At 39.7% G+C, this 5,000-nt stretch overlaps 1 protein-coding gene across 3 annotated transcripts in view; it reads left to right on the top strand.

The window, feature by feature from the left end:
• Window positions 1-5,000, top strand: part of LOC138042132 (major facilitator superfamily domain-containing protein 12-like) — a 50,230-nt gene that overhangs the window by 11,588 nt on the left and 33,642 nt on the right. For 2 of the 3 annotated variants that reach the window (XM_068887916.1, XM_068887917.1), the window contains 3 exons: window positions 857-1,293; window positions 1,775-1,865; window positions 4,331-4,504. The gene's annotated coding sequence lies outside the window, so the exon portion shown is untranslated. The remainder of the gene's footprint in view (window positions 1-856; window positions 1,294-1,774; window positions 1,866-4,330; window positions 4,505-5,000) is intronic. The other variant, XM_068887918.1, reaches the window with a different exon arrangement.

Genomic DNA, 5,000 nt, shown 5'->3' with positions numbered 1-5,000 from the left:
TAAAGGTGGCTCTTGCCGGATTCAACAATTCTGCATGGGGCAATCTCTTATCAGAGCGATTAACTCTGCATCACTGTCTCACCTAGCGGCAAGGTTATCGTGCCATATAAAACACCAATAATTGCTTAACAATTTGCACTTATTAATGTGACGTAATATATTACCATGGAAACAAAAGAGCCATCTAAAAACACCCCTTATTTTGTCTTAAAACGCTCGTATAAAAATGGACATGACCTCTAATTTTCATCGCTGGAAAGTGATTAGCAGGCTAGCACAAAAATTCTCTGCACAGTTAAAAAATTCCCTTGAGCGAATTCAGAGCCACCAAATTTTCTAACTGAAAAGGTAGCTATAAATCAACTCCTAAGAACTTTAAGAGTTTTATCTTAGCCTGCTAATCTTGTTAAGCAGTGCGGATTGACACCATGGCATTTTCTATAGGCGAAACAGTGTTGTACAGTGAATCGTTCAAATAATTATATAAGACATTTACTCGGAATTGCTGAAATTAGTGTGAGCAACTTCAAGAAACAAAGACGAGGCCATCAAAAGCAGTTGCCACATACAGAAATTAGTCCACAAGAGCTTTGTCCTTCAAGGAGGAGGTTTAGGACAAATGGTAGTGTTTCTCCCATTTATTGACCGTAAGGGACTTGAAATCGGGAACTAGTCGGCCACTCTGTGCCTGGATAATAATCCTGTGCTGTAGCAACAGACTTGTTAAATGATTTAAAATGGATCAGGCTAAGCAATTTTTAAAACAGAGATAAGACAAAATGTGTGCGACCACGACCGGCTATGAAACGAAAGAAATTTCATTGTTACGAGTCTAAACTTCTTTGCTGTATTACAGGATTAAATACTGAGACCACCAAAGAGCGGGATTGTCCATCGCGCAAAACCTCTCTTGTTAGTTTCTGCGATTGGATCCGATGGAAAACCATCAGTAACCAGAGAGAAGAGCCAGCGTTACCGAAGAAGGACTATGTTCCGGAAGAAAATCGTTCCTCAAGCAATGTTAACAGCGCTGGCGTTAACAATGGAGGTTATTCTGGTAGTATAATGGCACTGAATCCAGGTGCTGATTCGAATGATAAAAACGTCGACAAAGTTCCAGCACCCATCAACGTACAAGCTGTTTCAGTAGAAACCAAGGGCGTTCCTTTACCCGAGACTAAGGCAAACAGCAGGCCTTTTATTATTTCACGGGACAGTGAATCCGCTCTTCCATCACGAACACATGAAAATAAAACTGTACGAGAGTGGCTCATTGATCCTCGCTTATACATGGTAAGTATGGGTTTAATTGGGTGACAGCCAGTAAAGACACAGAATTGAGGTCACATGTATTAATATGCCGTGAAATCCAAATGAAGTTCAAATGTTACCTTTTTAGTTATCAGTTTTTCTGAATCTTAATTACAGACTGATAAATATGATAATTGATGCATAGTACCGCAAGGCGTTTGTGCTATGTACCCAAGATGCAGCGTGGCATACGTTTTGTCCGTGAGGTCTCCGTCAAAGTGGCCGCAGCGATTCATGAAGTGTTCTTCACTATCCACGCGAGCTAATCAACATATCACGAGCTAATTTCACCAGTCATCTCAAGAATATTCCAAATTGCATTCGAAATCATGGAATTACTTATACTAAAACAAATGAAACAGTTTACACACCAACAACAAACAGCACTTCTTATTAAAGCCTAGGACATTGCCTGGGACAACACTGAAGCTCAATGACTCTCTCCTTTTATAACTATCTTCAGGTTGCCGTCGTGTATTCCTGTACAAGGGCCTTACAAAGTCAAGCCTATTCTTATCTGCCACTTCCTTATTTACAAAATTCGTCTTGGTAAGGTATGTACGGATGTCAAAATGACTGCATCAATCTGTAATTCTCTAACCAAGAGAAAAAAAAAAGAAGAAAGAAATAGTCAATTTCTGGCCATTGCATGCTTGAAGAATTGGTCTTTTACGTTAGATGCGATACCGCTAGTGACCGCCCTCCGTTCTTTGCAGGGCACTATTGCCTAGATTTTAGTAAACTTTCTAAAATTTAAGGTTAGCTGTGAAACATCTTTTTTTTTTTCAAAACTGTGTTATTTTACAAATATTATTTATTGGATGAAAACACCGTCTTCATTGGAAACAGTTGGGTGTAAAACTACAATTTTCAGGAATCCATTGTTTACCCGCCGCTCATTATGTTTATCAGTGCCACTGTATCTTCTATATTTTCAGAGAAGTTGGTTGGGATAATAAAGTAATCTTTCTGTGGGACTGGAGATAATCCTTTGTTAACGCGAGGCTTATGTCAGAAGCCCATTAATTAACCAGAATTGTCGATCTCTTTCATTTGGCCCTAGCCAATCAGCTTTCTGTATTATCTAAATTTAGTATACGGGTCCCTCCAAATTTTGGCCAATCAGATATTGTGCATGATGACCGCAACGCCTTTGATTGGTCTGAAACCAAGCAGCCGCAGGAGGGATTGCTCGTGCTTAATGGAATATTCTGAATCGTGCAACGAACCGTGCCACGTTTTTCCGGCAAAAATTCTAGCAGTAGCCGTTTTAAAAATGGATAATGCTGAAATTCCATCGCAAATCGAGACTTGTGGGCTATGGTCTTCTGCTTCTTTTCTTTTCTTTACCTAACCTTTCCTAATCTACCTTACCTTGTTTCCAATGAAACCGGAGGATCAGAAAAAAGAAGATCTATTGCTTGTACATAGTTCTTTCAAAGTGAAAGACCTCGGCAGCTCAGGAAAGAATTTAAGCAATTGCGGAGAAGCCTAAAAAATTCCCTGGCTTGAACGAGAAAACGGAGCTTAAGCACAAGACATTTTTGAGTGACAAACGAAGGTGAACATATCGCACGCCAACACAATTAGCCTCTATCAGATTTTTAAACTAATCATCTCTATTAGAGAAACGATATTTAGCAATACATAAATGAGATAATGTCAAGACAAGTTAAGAAGGAAAACATCTCACTTTCGGTTGTCGTCCGCAGCTCAAAAACTTCTCGAGCTTAAGCTTCCTAACCAGGGAATCTGCTGACGTCATTGTTAATATTTTCAGAGATAGCTCATTATGCAATGCACTTTCAACATTCAGTTTTTTCTTCTCGGCTGAGTGATTAGAAAACTATAGCCATGTTCTAAGGAGGCAAAAAAATGTAACAATGATTCCCATCTCTGTTAACCTATAATCATGCAAAATTGCACCGCTGCTCTACCATCAGTGACTGAGCTCTGCTATCAAGCCGAGTTCGCATTGCATCCAGTAAGAGGTGAAAGCAAAAGTGGATGGGAGATATATGAAGAACATAAATTAGGGCTACGGATATGAAAGCTCTTTTTCTCAATACAAAACGGGCAACTATGATACGTTACAGTTATTAAACATGGCGCAGCGTCGAGGAAAACTTGAAAATAAGAGCAGGCGATTTTAGATTTAGTTAATATTTGTTTCTGATCCATAAGCTTCATTTAGAATATCAAAAAAAAATATTCCAATTATCTTCAGCTCTTTGAAGTTATCTTTGTTTGGTTTTCGTTATTTTTTTCTTATTTTTCAAGAGACGAAAGTCTTTGCATTAGAATAGAATACCTGAACTCCTCGAGATTAACCTTTGATTAGGCGTTCTTTTTCTAGAGAGGGAGAACAGTACGCCTGATCACAGGTTATCTCGTCATATACTCCTCAACTATCAATTACCTATTCTCAAAGCAACGTCGTGATTTCTGAAATGCTTGTCATTAGGACAAAACAGATGATATGCATAGATCAGTTACTCCTGTTAAAGATAGCCACTCCTTCCAGTCATACTCTCGCGGGCTTACTCGGAGGTCAATTCCCACCCCGGAGCACACTAAAATAGACAATTCCCCAACCTTGGGTAGCCGCGTCCGTTTGTGTCGAGCACATATAACTATCCCTGAAGTGCCGGTCAAAATAGGAATATGAAAGAATTGCTACCAAAATGATTTTCTGTTAAGCAGATCTTGATGAGCAGTCTTTTCCACCACCCATTCCAACGCTATCTTTTCCTTAGACAACCGAAACTGAAGTTTCTTGACGACCCCTCCCTCCTACCCCAGGGCAAAACTACTTCAAATAATTAAAGAAGGGGAAGGATTGGGTGATCTCTAAGCCTCTCTTCGACGGTAAAGGCCATGTTAAATTAGCTAGATAGATTTGCTTGCGACGTAATCGGACTTTAAAGAGATTGTATCATGCATACCTTTTATCGGATGATCGTGTCTGCTCGTTTGCTAATATTCTCTTAATTTTGCTTACTTTTAAAATCTGTTTTAGCGGTGTTTTACCATTGCTTCTCTACTTGTTGTCTGCTCAGGAGTGATGTCTTATTTTATCACTCAATCCACCACAGCCATGATCTACCCTGCTGTTGTGCTTCTCGGGCTTGGCTTTTCCTCAATGCTCGTTTGTTCCCTTAGCTTCGCAACAGAACTAATTGGAGAAAACAAGGTGAATGAAGTTCATTTTATCGGACAATGTTGCATATTATGGACTTTTTTATGAGAGGCATTCTTTTGGCTTCGATTTAGCGGAATAATGCAAAACGACACGCAATCACAATTATTGGATGAAGTGGCTAATATTAAAAAAATAGCTTGATGTCCCATGCCGCCGGACTGCCCTCGCATTTTGCAAAGTCTAACCATTTGCAGATGGAATTCGAAAAAAGCAGCACATTTTCCTCAGTCAGTTTTGAGATCCTGTGTGTTGATCGGGCCGGGGCTGGAACCCATGACTTGGCCCGATGTTCAGCCAACTGAGCCACCGGTGCGCAGTCTAGGATATCAAACCATTGCCGACTTTAAATCGCATTAACGCAACACATCAAATAGCTTTTCCTTTCGTCATATTTTGAAATTCGTGAACATACCACTCTTTTGTAAATCCCGGATTATCCAATGTATTTCATTTGTTTCTGTTTCTTGTTGTGTTTGGTTTGCCATGT

This window comes from Montipora capricornis, chromosome 3, assembly GCF_036669925.1.
Source record: "Montipora capricornis isolate CH-2021 chromosome 3, ASM3666992v2, whole genome shotgun sequence".
NCBI classification, from domain to species: Eukaryota; Metazoa; Cnidaria; class Anthozoa; order Scleractinia; family Acroporidae; genus Montipora; species Montipora capricornis.
This window is presented reverse-complemented; position numbering and strand designations above follow the sequence as displayed.